Source organism: Pteropus medius, unplaced genomic scaffold, assembly GCF_902729225.1.
Source record: "Pteropus medius unplaced genomic scaffold, Ma_sr-lr_union100, whole genome shotgun sequence".
NCBI lineage: Eukaryota > Metazoa > Chordata > Mammalia > Chiroptera > Pteropodidae > Pteropus > Pteropus medius.
The window spans coordinates 7,609,823-7,626,249 of NW_024350927.1; the positions used below are offsets into that span (position 1 = coordinate 7,609,823).

General features: G+C 58.3%; 1 protein-coding gene across 15 annotated transcripts in view; it reads right to left on the reverse strand.

Moving 5' to 3' along the window:
• CAMTA1 (calmodulin binding transcription activator 1) overlaps positions 1–16,427 on the reverse strand; it is a 784,924-nt gene that overhangs the window by 108,709 nt on the left and 659,788 nt on the right. The window lies entirely within an intron of this gene.

The window sequence follows — 16,427 nt, forward strand, 5'->3', positions numbered from 1 at the left end:
AGGAAACTGAAAAAAGCCACTTGGAACGCCCCTTCCCATGCTCTTTTCCCAGATTGTCTGTCCTGCTCTTCCTGCCTGATACCGACCACGAGTCCTGCTGGGCCTGGGGACCCCGGACACGGAGGAGGATGCGGCTTCAGTCACCTTTTGGGACATGGTCAGACAGAGCAAGAATAATAAATGAGTGTGTGAATCAATCAATGCGTTAATAAATAGACTCAAGACGACACGTGACCAATGCAAGAACGTCGACTGGCATAATTTAAAAAGATTTTCAATAAGGGTTGAAACATAGCATTTTTTTTTTCTCGCCAACGCTCAGTTAACCAGGAAATTAAATCAACACGACCAGGAGCCTTCGCGTTAATGGCGGCTTTTCTGGATGGCCGTAATCACGCTCCTTAATAATGATGATAATCCCTGACATCCGCGGGCACCGCATTCTTCCAAAGCACTTTCAGCCATTATTGTATTTGGTGCCTCTGTCCACAATGAGGAGACGGAAGCCCAGAGGAATCGTGACTGGCCCAGGGCTGTGTGCCTGGGGAGGGACAGAACCTGGGCTGGAAGCCAGGGTTCTGACTCCAAATGCAGGTCCTGCCAAGACAGCCAGCGGCCTTTTCACTTGGTCTAAGTGCTTTCCTGCCTCGTACTTCACTCCATTCTTGCTGTACGCTCGAGAGGCAGGTGGACAGTAGACCTGCTCTGCTCATCGCATGGATGGGGTGGCCCAGGAGATCTGGAGTGGTGCACCTGCGTCCTGCCCCGTGTGCGTCCTCTAGGCCTGTGTCTGCGCTGGGAGGGCTCCCGCTTGAGCCTGTGCCTGGCCAGGTGACAGCACCAGCTGCTGAGCAAGACAGGCTAAGGATCAAAGAGCTGTAGGGGCCAGTAGGCCACCCAGGGCTTCCTCTGATCCCAGCCCCCGGAGCAGGAGCTGAGCCCCGCAGGAGGGCGCTGGGATGTCAGAAGCCTGGGAGATGGAAGCCTGCAGCTTCCTGCCCCGCAGCCCCACCGAGCGCCTAGCACGGGCCGTGGGAGACCACAGGGGAAGGAGGACAGGCAGGGGCTTGGGGAGCAGAAGGCCACCTTCGCCACACACTGAGACCCCCGAACCAAGGGTTCCTGCACGAGAGCCCCCAGAATCCTCCAGTGTCAGGAAACTCCGCCCCCTTCCTTCAGGGCCCGGCTCCACTTCTGCACGACCAGCGTCCACCTATTCTTTGATGACAAGCACAAGGCTCACCTCCTCCTCCAGGAAGTGCTCCCTGATGCCTCGTCCTCCGTACCTCTAGCACAGCGGGATGGATATCGGGTTTGTGTCCTGCTAGTTTGTACGCCTCCTGTACCTCCTCAACCACGGGGACAATGCCCCGGACCTAGCACAGCACCCGGCAATGACCACTGCTCATTTCACGTTTGTAGCCCTGAGGCAGGCTGACCCTGGACCTCTCAGCCTCTCCCTTCCCAGGCTTGTGTGCAGCTGACTTTGGGATCAGCGAAGGGCAAGCAGCCTTTCTGACCATGAGGCATTCTCAGGAGGCTAAGAGGCAAGACTGGTTCCTAACCTTTTCTGAGTCTAAGGTCTCTGAGAATTCATGAGGCTATGGATACTTCACTCCCAGCCCTGAAAAATGCCCCAGGGCACATCAACGCCACCTGCCAGGCATTCGCAGATCCAGAGGTCAAGAGACTGCACATCTGTAACGAGTGACTTGGGGTTCTGGATCCTTTTGAATCAGGGAATGTGCCCAACACGTAGGACCCTTCCCGAAGCTCACCCCGGGCCTCATGCTTCTCATGGAGGCCTTGATACAATTAGGAGGACGTCCCAGCCCCCTGTGGGTTTGGGATTAGGAACTGCAAGATCAGGCAGTGTCAAGGTTTCTATCCTAATCCCAGAATCCAGCCTGGGGCCTGAAGTTCTCGTAGCTAAAAGTACCCGGTTGCATTTTAAGTACTGACTTCCTGGCTCAGGGCTGGTTTTAAGACACAGTGATTGAAGTATTTTTGGAAATTTGGGGCACACATTGCTTTTTGGCAATGTGATTTTATTCATTAGTTGTACATTTTATTGGGTGTTTTTGGCAGAAAAATATATTAGCTGGAGAGTCTCCATGTATCGGTTTCACAGAAAGCTCATCACATCAGGTCCCTACCGAGTGTGCCTGGCTTGGGGGACATGGCCAGGACACCCTTGTCTCCGCTCTGATTGGCGGTCGAGCCAGTTCGCCTCGTCTTCCCTGGGGTTCCCCACACAGAGCAGGCCTCGAGGGTGGGGGGCGGAGAAGAGCTTGTCCATCGGCGCCTCCCTGTGCTATGGAATTTCTGTGAAGATGCTAGAAGCTGTCCACCCAAAGCGAGCATGACCTTCGAAGGTGAACCCCAAAAGTCCAGGAGGCCCGGCCTGTATTCAAGTCCTGGGGGAGGGAGCCCAGTGGGGTGGGCTGGGGCTGCGGAGGGGAAAGCCGAGGATAACGCAAAGTCTCGAAGAGGTTCCAGAACCTTCTGGAAACAGCTGGGGACTCGGAGGTCCCATCCTTTCCTTTTGGTGCCTCAAGCTCCTCATCTGTAAGTGGATAAAGTGCCCTGCCTTTCTCACCAGCCGGACACAGGGACCTGCGCTGGGGCCTTTGAGAGGCGCGAAGTCCCACGCAGACAGACCGACGACCGCTCTTCCAACTGCCGCCAAACCCCAAACCCAGCCAAACAGGTATCTTTCCTGAGAGAACGACCGGAGTTAACGCCTCCAGCAGGCAGTTCGCGCACTCACAACTCACACATGCGCATGCGCGCGAGCGGCCGGTGTGTCCGGCTTCCCTCTGACCGTGCGTAGACCCCCCTCCCTCCCGCCGCCTGGAGCTGGGTCTTCGTCCGGGTCAGTCACCCCCTGGCGCCCTCATCCAGCCTCCCGGCCTTAAGCCCCACCCCCGCGTTCCCAGGATTCCTAGCGCGCTCTCGCCAGCCCCACCTGTCTGCTCTGCTCCAGGCTCACCTGCCCCACGGCCCCGCTCCTGCTGGGGCCTCAGGAATGCCCCGGGCTCCCCGCGATGAGAAATCTCGCCGCCTCCCGCCACCGCAGGCGTCCAGGTCAAAACGCGGGAGTCACGCTCTCTGCTTCTCTCTCCTTCTCCCTCCGCACCGGGTCCTTCACCCTCGGCTGTCGGTTCTCCCTCCCACGCCCGCCTGCCGCGCCCACTGTGCCCCGCACCCCTGAGAACACCGACCCTGAGCCCCAGCTCCTGTCACGTGGACCCTCCGCCTGGGTCTCTCTTCCCTGCCTCCCTCCCTGCCCACCCTCCCGACACCAGCAGGCGTGATCCTGTCATTCCGGCGATGGCTCCCACACTCCCGATGTGCTTACGGGGCCCCGCCATCTGTCTTTGTCTCCAGCCGCTCACGCACCCCTAGGCTCGGCTCGCTCCCGCCACCCCACCCCCAAATCTGCCGCGGTCTCTGAATTAGGCCGATCAGCGAATCCAGCCTCGTTCTCTCTGACCGATGTGCTCCATGCACCGTGAGTCTTAGTGCCACCTCCTCACAGGCACCTTACGCAGCGCCCCCCAGACACGGCCTCCCTGCCCCCGCTCAGGCCCTGCTCTGCGCAGCCCCCCTGATTTCCGGATAGCGTTCATCACCATCTCTCACTTCTGAGCAACTCCTGCTTGAATCGGCCCATTTTCCCACCCAGAGCGTATGCTCTGATGATGGGCTCCGTCTTGCTCAGGGCGGGCCTCCCAGAGCAGGCTGGCCCCAGCCAGGGCTCTGTCCCACCTGCCAAGTGCTGAGGGTGGGGTGACAGCTGAGCGGCCCCAGGGCACAGGCCAACCAGCCTGCCCAGGACACTGACCTCGGCTGGGGGCGGGTGGCGTGGAGGCAGCTGTCTCCTTCCTGGTGACTCAGTTCCCAAGCCATCCTCAGACACCTCTCCAGGTGTGTCCTGAGGGACAGATGGACTTGAGAGGATGAGAGGAGTGGCATTCGAGGAGGAGGAGGTGTCCACTCTCGACCCCTCCACGGGAGGCTCGGCCAGTCCCTTAATTGCTTTTTATCTGGACATGAGAGGTTTGGGTCTGAGAATCAACCTAGTTCAGGACTGTCGGGCAGGGGACCCATTGGCCGAAGATGCTACAAGATCACCTCCCAGGAGGACCAGTTAGTCATCTCCTAAGATACCATTTCCAGAAGGCGCCTTCCACCTGATCCTCAGGAACAAACGAGAGCAGAGAGAACAAGTCGAGGGCCCTTGTGTCCAAAGACACAGGGGAGGCTACGAATGCGCGTCAGAGCGAATACTCGGCCACAGTTAAACCGGCTCCTCCCCTGCAGGACTTGTCAGAGCCTTGATAGTGCCCTGCACAGGAGGATCTCTCCATGGGGGTTGTACGGGCAGGCTTTCCGAGCTTATTTGACCATGAACCTGAGCACTTCTCGAGACCCTGGTATTCTCTGGAACACAGTTTGGGAACCGCCGATGGAGTTCAAAGCCAAAGGAAACAACTTCAGCAGTTGTAGGAAGACAGGGGCCCTCACCAGGGCCCTGGGGCTCTGGGCAGTGGGGCTTCGGATGCCCGAGAATGGCCCCCCGGCCTCTGGGCCCCATCCCCGGCCTGGCCCGAGGCTCCCCCGGCATTTGAGTCACTGTGAGCTGACCACTGGGTTTCCGAGGAAGGCCCCGCCCTGACTGGGGGCGCTGCCCACGAAAAGCTCCCCTTCCCCGGTAGCTATGGCCATGTTCTTCCCTCACTGGGTGGCGCTCCCTTTTAGAAGGACAGGGGCTGAGGGAGAGGCCAGGGTGGGGGACTCTATCTCCCCTTCTAATGCAAGCTTGTGCTTCCTGACATGGGTATCCCAGGATGCAAGGGTCCCCGTGGGCAGACCTGGGGACCAGGGCAGCCTCCCGTCTCCGGGGCTGAGCATGTGAAGATGGGGGGAGAGGCAGGTGGAGATGAGCAACTGGTGGGAGGTTGAGGCATGGGGACTGCTTGGAACAAGAAATTGTCACCTGCTCCGCTCCCCCGTGACGGCGGCAGCTACTGTGCGGGCGGGTGTTCGGTGGCAGGGGTGAGCTGCAGAGGGGGTGGCCGGGGGTGCCAACAGAGGCATCTGTGATCCACCAAATTAATCCTACCATGAACACCACGGATTTCAGACCCTCTCGCCTGGGGCGAGCTGAGCCCAGCAGCCCAGGACAGCAGCAGGTAGGAAGGGCAGGGTGTTGTGGGGTCTCTGATGCTCCCACAGGCTTTTCCGGCAGAACCCCCTGCCAGGGAGAACCATTCTCTGCCCCACTGGGCAGAACCCAGGCCTGGAGGGCTGCATCTCAGCCCAGGGCTGAGGGCAGGAGGGAGAGGCAGAGGAAGGGAGGAGGAAGGAGAGAGGGAAAGAAACAGACAAAGAGGCACAGTGGAGAGACGCGGGGCCCGGGCTGGTGGCAGCCGTGGGTGGGCGGGTGGACTGCGGTGCCAAGCTTTCCCTGGAGAGCTCTGACTGTGACCTGGAGAGAGATCCCACAGCTCCTGAGGCTTCTGGCTTCAGAAGGGGAGGGGTAGGGTTCAGGGCTGGGTGTTCCGCGGTGGGCAAGTGCTTGATTTGGCCCAGTCTTAGCGGCTGCTCTTTAGGATGGGGGAGACGTACGACTGGCCTTGACCTTGGTGGGAGAGGGGTAGGGCAGGTAAGGGGCTCAGGATGGGCCTGACCATGGCCGACACTCACGTGTGAGGCCACTGATCTCGCCGATTTAAGTGGATGTTCAGTGATCTGTGACCAGTTAGTGGCGGAGGCCCCCAGTTAGTGGCGGAGGCCTCTACTTTGCAGGCGGAGGCCCCCAGTTTGCAGGCGGAGGCCGAGCCTGCCCCAAGGTTCACACGACAGGCCCCGGGAGTGGCTGAAGGTGCAGCCGTGCGCTTTACACCGGACACCCTCAGCGGGGACACAAGTCTCCCAGAGCGAGTCTAGGGGATCTCACATTCTCCTCTTGGCCACCACCAGGGATGTACGCTGGGCAGCTGGATGTTGGGGGCCCCGCGGCCCTGGCCTGGACTGCTCCACCTCCCCCGGGAAGAAGGAGGCCCAGAGCCAGCACCCCTTTCTGTGGCGTAAGCAGGACGGCGGAGCACGAAGTGGTTAAAATGCAAAAAGCTGTTGGTTTTGATAAAGAAAAATGCAGCTGCAACATCTGTTTGACTCTTGTTTGCAGCTTCATCAACGCTAAGTGGTCAATAAATCAGAGCGGCTGGTGTTCCGTTTCTTCTGTGGCTCGGTCATTAATCTCGTGCCAGTTCTCATGAAAAATGGAGGAGGGAGGCCGTGTGATAGTGAAAATGTATACATTACCCGCAAAGTCATAATGGCATGTAATAGTGCCACACACCTCCCCACTTGCCGCCGGGGGCCCGGGGGCCAGGCCTGCACACCGCCAGCCGGGAGGAGGGGACGGAGCATAAATCGGCGCGGCTCGCACCACGAGCCCATCCTATTATTGGATTTGTCACATTAGCACCGTGTCTGCAGATTCCGGAAGCCCCGCTCGTCTGATCTTCGGAGGCGGTGCCTCCCCTGGGCGTGGGCGCTTCACAAACGACGGGAAGTGGCCATAAAACAGGGTGCAAAGGTGGCGGGGGGAAGGGCGAGATCTATCAGGAGATGAATAAAGGATGATGCCAGGCGGCTCGGGCTGTGGTGTCACCAGGCCGCAAGGCAGGGGAATGTCCCCTGGCCCGCGGCCCCAGCCGCCCTGGGCAGCCCGGCCCCTCTCCTGTGCTCTGCGTAAAGGCCCGAGTGGGACTGCTTTCCCCACCAGCGGAGAGGCCCGTCATGGAGCCCCTCTGCCCCCGCCGAGGGTGGCCAGCAGGCAGGGGAGGGTCAATCAGGCCCAGGGTAATAGAAGTGCAAGAACTGTGCCCCAGAGAAGGGCCGGGGTGGGTGGCCCCGGCTGCTCAGGTCTCCTAGGTCTGCTGGCCCTGCAGGCTGCCACCTCCGGCCCGTTCCCACCTCCCTGCCACAGACGGGAAGGGCAGCCTCGTGGGCGCCCACGCACGAGCTGCCGCATTTCCCCACCATCTCTGGGTGTGTGCTGGATGCTCCTTGGGGAGCAGAGCGGTGCCTGTACCCCAGCACGCACCTCTGAGGGGGCACCTCTATTTGCAGAGATAATGTTCTGAGTGTTAGCTGTGTCCCAGGCGCCACCTTCAAGCATCTGCGCCAGAGCGAAAGTGGGTGCAGGGAGCCTGGCCGGGTCACGTGGGGTGCGGGGAGCTGGCAGGAACGGGGATGGGGCTGCCGTCTGCCATCTGGGCGGCCTGCGAGCTCCTCTGGGCAGGGCCAAGGTGTCAGGGTCCCGACTCCACAGCAAGGGCCTGCAGTGGTCAGGACAGCCTTGTGGTCACGCAGGGCTGTGGGGTAGGGCAGCTGAGAGCCGAGCACCCAGAAACGGGGAGGGGGCAGACCCAGGTCCCCAAAGTTGGAGGCAGTTAAAAATGTGAAGAGAGAGCATGGGGACCAAAAGTGGGGTGCTGGTGCCCCCAGAAATAGGCAAAGCCAGCTTCTCAGCTGGCATCACCACTGGGCACTGGGGCCCCCTGTGGCAGTCCAGCATGGCAGGGGACACAGACGGCCTCCCTGCTTCCTTGCCAGTGCTGAGCAGGGTAGGGGATCTCCAGGTGACTCCACGAGGGGCATGGAGGGCCACATGGGGCTCCTTTCCTGCTCTGAGCGGGGACAGAGATGGGCTGCTCTGGCCCCCGCTGCCCGGTCACCCTCATTTAGCCAGCGGGCACCAGAGGGCATCCGGGCCGGCAGCCCCGGCCTGCTTCGGAGGGAGGCTGGGAGACTTAATTAGGTAACGTGGGTAAAGCGGTCTGAGGAGGAGGAGCCCAGAGCAATCGCTGAGTGTGGTCGCGGCCATTGCTGCACGATCACCAGAATTTCCCATTCGCGGGGATACAGCTAAACAATCCCCAGCGGCTGCGGGGTTCCGGGGACCACGCCGGCTTAGGGGCTGCCCTGATCTGCCCGCCCCAGCCCACGGCTGATGCCGGAGAAAAGCACACGGATGGTGGGAAGTCCCGCCTGGCACGGTCCTGGCCACATCCTGGCCGCCCAGGACCCGTGGAAGTGAAAGGGGGTTAACCGGTGTCCCCGAGCAGTGAGAGGAGGTAAGGATGCCACCCGTCTGGACTTCGCGGAGGCCTCTGAAAACCGCTACCCGAAGGCCGCTAGAACGTCCAGCCCGCTGGACAGATGCCGCTGCGGGGAATGGTCCAGCCTGCAGCAAGGCCTGGCTGCCCCACCGCACCCCTAGGTGGGCATCATGACCCCGTGTCTGATGGACAAATGCAAGCCACGAAAGTCATCCTAGCTCAGGGCCAGGATGTCCCATCGTCACTGTCGTTATAATGATCCGGGGGAAGAAATACCTGATAGAACCTCCACATTTGCAGATGACGCCAGACTTTTACGGGCAATGAAATGCCGGGTCATTTGTGATCGGTCATGAGGGGATCTCGCGAGGCCGTATTAGTGGGCGAAGAGGGACAGACGGAGCCCAGCATGGAAGTGCAAGGCAGTGAGCTTGGGAGGAGAGAAGCAAACCGTCCACGGAGGCTGGTGGGCCCCGGTGCCCTCTCTGCCCAGGGAGAGCCCGGGCCTTCACGGAGGCCACCGTCCGCAGCAGTTGCTAGGACTGGAAAGGACCAGGCCGGGGGGTGGGGGCGCTGAGCACACCCGGGAGCAGCAAACAGAACCGTGATCCAGCACAGTGAGTGCAGGGCCCACGGGAGAATCCACCGAGGAGTGGCAGGCGGCCATGGGAAAACTGAGATAAGGGATTTTTTCTTTTTTTTTTTTTGGCCAGAAAGACAAAAGCCAAGAGGAAAGATGAGTAAGTGTTTTAGGTCAGAAAAGGGAAAAGAAAGTGAACACGTGCTTTTTGCTCTAGATCCTCGAATGCTAAGGACAAAGGTCCCCCTTGGAGCTCAGGGAGGTATTTTTAGCAGAAACGGACGCGCAGCGGGCAGAAAACGGACGAGATCACTATCCCCAGGGAGACGTGTTTTAGGCGGGCACCAGGAGTCCCTGGACGGCGGGTCTCGGGGGAGTTATGGAAGGAGGTCAGTTTGTGAGGTTCGTCTGTCTCTGGAACCCAGGCCCGGGAGGCACCACGATGCTCAGTGCCCCCTACTGGGGCGGGATCCAGGGCCGGGGGTGTCAGCTGGGGGTTCAGTGTCTGCCCGGGCTTTCCTGCTTGCCAGGGACACAGGCGGCTGTCACTCTGCAGTTATCAGAGCCTGAGTGTGGACGAGATTATCTGTCTCCTGCTCCCACCTCGAACTCACTTTTTATTTATTAGAAGTGACTGCAAGAGTTGCTTCTACCAGCCCTGAGATGAGAAGCCTTGGCCCTTCCTCTGGGACGCAGAACTCTAGAAAGAAGCCCTGCTCAGGGTCTGGGGCCTTGGCCCCACAGGGCTGGAGGCACAGATGCCCGGTGGGCAGGTCCCCACTCCTCGGACCTCCCTGCCCCTCCTGGGTCAAGTCCACAGGCATCAGCCTCCCCGCTTACCTGGGCCACGTGACCCCTTTCTCACCAGCCTCAAAGAGTCACTGCCTGTGGCCTAGCCTTGGCCATGTCCTCTTGGAAGGCTGGAAGCCCAGCCCGCTGCTCTGTCCTCTCTGTCCCTCCCTCTCTAAGGACACATACTTCAGTCTTCCTCCTGGGGCTGCTGTGCCCGCTCTGAGCTGTGCCCCCTGAGGCAGAGAGTCGACCCCATCAGACGCCGAGGGCACCAAACAATCCTCCAGGCATCCCCAGAGTGACCCACATGCTCTGGAGTCCTTCCTGCCATCCGTTCCTCACAATAGCTCTGGGAAGAAGCGGGGCATGTGCCACTGTCCCCACTGGCCACATGAGTCTCTCTGACTGAGAGAGGCCACGTGGTCCACTCACGGCCACACGGCTAGAGGGAAGCAGAGCTGGACACAACTCTAGTGCATTTGGTGTTCTCATGCTAAGAGTTTCCAGATGGTTTTTACAGAACAAACCACCTTTCCTCGACTGAGTCCAGGTGGAGCACGTGACTCAGGCTGGCCAATCGGCGTCCCGCATTCTCTGGGTCACGGCGATTAACCATGAGTCCCAACTGGATGCCATTGGAGCCAATCCCTGGACTTGGCTGGAGCCCCTGGGAGGCAGGATGCCTCTTCCTGCTGGACTTGAACCTGGGATGACAAAGCCTAGTGATCTGGGAAGCTATCTCTTGCCAGCACGTGGATTCCAAGAAGGAAGCCAACATGGAAAATGTGGCGCCCAGGGCTGCGACACCAAGCCTCCATGTTACTGACTGAGCTCCTGGATCCATCCGTGCCTGAAGCCAGAACCTCTCAAGACTTTTCAGTAACTCGAACCACCAGATTTCCTCTTATCCTGAAGCCAGTTCACACGGGATTTTCTGTTGCATCGACCAAGAGCCCCAACCCATAAACAGGTCGTATGTGTTCCTTTTGCTGAGCAAGCGGTCTGTCCACCATACAGCTCAGACCGTCTGCTGCCATGACAACAACAACCCCTACGATTCCCGAGAGCTACCATTCATTCAGCACCCGAACGTCCCAGTGCTGGGTGCTAAGTGCTTCCTGAGCCTTAGCACATTCAACCCTCACGACGGCCCCATGAGGCGGGACTGGTTATCCCTCCTTTCCACATGAGGAACACGCAGAATCAAGTAGGTCACCCAAGCTCACCCTTGAACCCAGGTCTGTCTGCGGATCAAGGTGACTGCGAGGCAGGGTGGTCCAGGGTCGTGCTCTGGAGACGGCTGCCTGGGTTTGAGTCTGGGGTCTGTGACATCCCAGCTGTGGGCTCTGAGCAGACCCATCCTGGCGCCTCGGTTTTCTCGCTTATAAAATGGACAGAGTAAAAGCCCCTACCCTCTGAGGTGGCTGTGGAGACCGAGCGAGATAAAGCATGCGCTCAGTGCCTGACATGCACTAAATCTTCCAAACGGCCAGTCATCACCGTGACTGACCTCTCAAACCAAGCTTCCCTTCGATCTTACAGAAGGTGTGTGTGGAGCAAAACCAAATGGATTCAGACATTGCCGCTCTGGGAGGCGTAACTCTTTAAGACAGGCGCTCATCTGGGTGAAGTTACGAAATGCTCTACAGACAGTGGGGAAGTGTGGTTTTCTGCAAGGGGCGCTCAAGCCATTGGAGGGGTTTTTTGATGAACAGAACAGCAGTCCTCCTTGTCCAATCAGGAAAACAGCATCTCTGAGACAACCACGCGTATCTTCCGAGTCCTCGAAGAAAACAAAACCACATTTCTCGGAAAATATTCCCTAATTGAAATGTCCGTGAATTTGAAGAAATATTCACACCCGCCCCGCCCCCCCCGTATCCTGCCATAGCATCTGAATGTGTGGGATTCTCCTGGGCCACTGAGTCATTTCTAGACCTCAGCCAGATGACACAGATGTCAGGTGACTTGCAGGGCCTTGAGGAGCCATAGGCCTTTCAAACCCTTCTCTAATAATTACCGCTCACCTCCTCATCCTCATGCTTTATATATTATCGTCTGTGCACCAAAGTTTTCCAAGTCTTCTGCCAGTTCCTCTTGGAACAGGATGATAGGGGTGGGAAGAAACTTAGGGTTCGTCCCGGCCAACTTCTCTGTCCCCTTCCATTTCCAGTTGGGAAAGAGAGCCAAGAGAGGCTGTGACTTGTCTAGTGTCCCCCAGTGAACAGGGAGAGAGGGAGGATGGGGGCGGGGGGACCCACACTCTCCCCCGCCCTCCTCTGGCTTCCCAGCTTTGCCCCCGTCCCGGGGTTCAGAACCACTCTGAAGCAAAGGGCTGTGCTCCCCTCGCTTTGCAGGGAGAGTGTGTAGAAGGGCAGAGCTGGCTGCTGTTGACCCAGAGGCTGCTCTGCAACCTGAACTGTGAACAGGCTCCCGAGAGCCTCGGTGGGCTGGAAAGGCGCCCTGAGCTTAGCTCTTAGGGTTCATGCATTCTGTCCCGCATCTTCCTGGCAGTCACGATGGTGGGGAAGGTGCGCTAAGCAGAGAAGTCTGGGGGCGGGGGGCTGGGATCTGGGCTCCCTCCCTCTGCTCCGGGAGGCATCGAGGGAGCCCCTGCTCTAAATCCTGCGAAAAACATAAACCCCAAAGCCCTCCATCGACTGACAAACGGGCCGACTGTGGAGGCAGCGGAGGATGAATCGGCCTCGGCCCATCGAGCATCTACAGGATTTTTATGCTCTGGCAACTGGAACGGTGAGATCCCAGCAATTGTTTTAGAGGGAATCATGATTAAATGGGGCTGTATGTTTTTTTAATGTGTTCCCCAGTTCCTCTTTAATATCTTGGTAGGACAAGATAAAGTGTAATCACAGAAGTAATTGTGGCACTCAACAGTTTACGTCTTCAAAGAGTGACTGGGGGTTAACAAAGGCACTGCAGGGCGAGGTTTGGGTTAGAAATTACAGTTTTTCTTTTCGTTATTTTCTTTTTAAATCCCTCTTTATCTTCCTGCTTTCTCGGCAGCTCCTGGAGCTCGCTGATAACCTGTAAGCCTCCTCGGGTAAAAACGGAGGCTGCTGTGCTAATGACACAGGCAAATCAGGAGGCCATCTCCTCCGCAGAGCTGCTGAGGCCGACCCGTCCCTTCCCCAGAGCCTGTGCGTGCCCTTGCAGGCAACGCCGACTTGTCCCCCAAACCAGCGGGGCTCCACGTCGCGGATACCAATAGCGATGGAGACCAGATTTGTGCTTCCCGGTCCGGGAACCACCGGCTGGAGCCAAGCGCCTGGGCTGCCCCACACCAAGCACCTGGGCTGCCGGACGCCAAGCGCCTGGGCTGCCCGATGCCAAGCACCTGGGCTGCCCGATGCTGGCCCCTTGCAAACGGAAGAAAAGGGTGAGCTCATCAACTCCAACACCTCCTTGAGATGTCCCCCCTCACCCCGTCCTGGAAGCTGTCAGCGGCACCAGTGGAGCCGGGGGCTGTGGCCCACGGGGACCCCATCTCCCTTCAGATGGTGCCTCTTCCAGCTTCCTCTGAAAATCTCTCAGCTTTGCACTTAGAGACCAAGAGCCACATGCGCGGTGGGGGCAGGGCGGAGCCCAGAGCTGGGAGACACCAGAGTGAGCCGCGGCCAGGGCACTGCTGACGGAGGGGGCAGAGACCAGGAAGCAGGGGAGAGACTAGGAAGGAGTGAGGCTTTTCTCTCCGTCCCGGCCCGAGGCTACTGCCCTGGTCTGGTCCTCGTTGCCTGACTCATGCAGCCTGGCCCCGCCTTCCGACCGGGCTCGCGCGCCCCTCCCCTCGGACCCGCAGAGCCACCCACTTTCACGAGTGTCCGCCCTGCCGGTGCGATCTGCTGCTAACCTCCAGCTCCTCATTCCCGCTCCTGGCCCCAGAGGCCTCCACGACTCCACACCCCCCCACACCCCCTGCCTCAGTCCCCAGGCCCCTCGGCCTGCTCAGTCCACTCTGCTCCCAAGGCCCGGAATCCCTCTGCTCACCTCGGCAAGTCCCCATCCCCTCTACTTGTCAAGACGCAGCTCCCAGGCACGCTGTCCTCGAAGCCTCCCTAATCTTTCCAACCAAAAGGAAACCATCACGCTCTCCGTGGCCCCCACAGTGGCCCCCACAGCGAGGTGCCTTCCTTATCTACTTCTTCATGCTTCGCTCACTGTCTAGAAGGACAGATGCAGGACTGTAGAGCCCAAGAGGATGAGGCTTTGTCTTTGGTGAACTTGAGAGAGGGTCCCAGCTCACCCACGCACTGGCTGGGTGCTGTGGGGCAGGGTGCTCAGCCTCTCACGGGGACCGTTTCCTTCTCTGAGGAGTGGGGGAAAAACTTCATAGGACATCCATTCATTGATTCATTCATTCAACAGGTAATCTATCAAGAAGTGATGTGCCAGGGACCAGTCTAGGTTCAGAGTCTACAGTGAATAAGACCAAGTGTCTTGCTCTCTAAAAGTATGGGAAACACATATTAGGAATATTTGAAGTAAGAAGAAGGTGGTTTGGACAGTGCTAGGGGCTATGAGAATGAAAAGATGGGGCTACAGGCGAAGGGATGTGGGGTGGTGAAGCATTTAGCCAGGGAGCTCAGGGAAGGCCTCTGAAGAGGCGGCTTTCAGCTGAGCCTGAAAAGGTAAGAATCCAGCCACGGGAAGATCTGAGAAGCGGGGGCTCAGGCCAGGGAGGCAAGAAGGAAGGAGGAGCTGAGGGAAGTCTTGGGCCCCCCGGGAACGTTTGGGGAAAAGGCCGGCAAAGGAAGAGAGCGAGTTGCAGGCTGGGAACAGGATGCAGGGGCTACGGAGGGCCACCTCCAGGGACGGCGGCTCGGTAAGTGTTTATAGAATAAGCAAATCAGTCCAGGAGCACAGTCATGTCGAACGAGCCTCTACCGTGAACTTGAGAGTCACTCTGGCAATCCTGGAAGAAAAGCCTCCACGTTTTGAGATCGCATCACGGGGAACATCTCCGCCTGGCAGCCAAGATACAGCACGAGATGAAAGACACAGCGGTGTCCATTCGCGAGAAAGTTACCAAAGTTTAAGTTGTTGGAGGCTTGTTCTGAGAGAACAATGTGTAGTTGGCTGTTTGTTAAACAGAGAGATAAGAGATGGGGTATAGTTAAGTCAGCCGTTTTCCGTAGCGGATACTGATTTTGGAATTAAAATAAGATCGGAAAAGTGTGTCCCTTTGTTATCTTACCCACAGACGGATGGAAAGAACTTGGCTCAAACCCCACCTGGGCTACTGTAAATGCTGTGTGACCTTGGGCAAGTCACTTAACCTTCTCCAGCCTCCTATCCCTCACCCGTAGAATGCGGAGCTTCACTCTTACCTGACAGGGTCACTGGGAGGCTGAAGTGAGAACGTGACAGAGGGTCCCCAACGCAGTCCCCAGCCAGGAGCAGCTACCTAGTCACTAACTAATGAGTTCATGAGCAGCATCCCTGCCCTCCGCCCCCAATACCTCCCGAACCGAAATAGCAAGGTCACTTCCCTGTGCCTTTGGAGGAGAATGACTCCCCATCTGACAGTTGTTTCTGTAAAACCAAAGGTTTGAAGTGACCCCGATGTCGCGTGAAGTCACCCCAGAGACGACGCCGCGCTTCGTCATTAGCATATTCTCTCTGGAGGCGCAGCGGAGCCAAGACACGGCGGAGCTGAGTTGGTGCCTGACATTTTCCAGCAAACCTTGGTCAAGTGAAAATCAAAGTGACCTCAGAAATAATGATGCCAGGGCCAGGCTGTGTTCCCGGGACCCCTGCCCTGCTCTGGACTGCACAGACCTTTCCATCCCTTTTCCAAGAAACTTCCAGAAGGGCCAGGACAGCACTTGGCACTCAGTCCCCGCTCCCGTTCTTTGTAATTTAAAGACACTCCCGATGATGGAGAGTATAGAGCTGTCACTGCACGGTGGAGTTACCTGACGGGAAATTAATATCTTAGTTTCTTACGAACTCCGAGGGGAGTGCCTCTATGAGCCGCATGCCAGGACGAGGCTGACCGGGGTCCCCAGAAATTTTAATATTGGGGATTGGCACCAAAGGATCATGAACGGCCTCTCTTGCCACCCTCTCAAGCTGGCACCTGGCTTAGCGAATGATTCAGGAGTAGATGGAAAATCCTATCTGCAGCCCCTGGTGAAAATTCTGCGGATGCTGACAGGTGACAGTGACAAGATGTTCCAGCTAGGTCTGTCGCTGTGAAATGGAAGGTCTCTGGGGCTCTTGGGTGCCCGCCCTTGTGGTCCTCCCAGAGCCTTTGGCGGCTCTCTCCTGGTGGTCAGCCCCACCCAGCCACCCCCACGAGACGCTCTCTTGCCCGTGGCTGCTCCAGCCCTGCTTCTTCTGTTCTCTGGGCCCCGAGCAAGGCTGTGCTGCCTCCAGAAGGTCTTCGCCTCTCTTCCCTCCTGGCTCTGCTCTTCCCATCACCAGACGGGCCGCCGACAGCTTCCATTTCTGACTCCGTGACCTTTCCCCAGTCCAGTCTCTCCCCTTGAGTAGTCTTGGTTTCCCAGCTAAGAGTCAGCAGGTCTCAGCCGCAGCCGAGATCTGCCTCCAGGGCCTTGGCCTCTAAATCATCCCTCCCCTGCTCAGTCCCAGATCCTGCTTCCCACCCCCTCTCCTCCTTTCCTCCTTCTTCCTTCCAACGCACATTTACGGAGTACCTGCTGTGTGCGTGTTGGCATGGACACAGGATGGCTGAACGGGGTCCTGCTTGCCACACGCTCACAGTCTCCCAGGGAGATATTCATGGGGACCAAGGCAGGGTGAAACGTATTCTTCCCTTTGCCAGAGGCAAGAGACATTTCTGTTGGAGAAGGGGGAGGAAGGGCGACGACTGGTTCTGTGTTCTCCAGCTTCCAGTCACATCTAGTTGGGAAGCCATCCTCCTCTCCCCTCCCCCA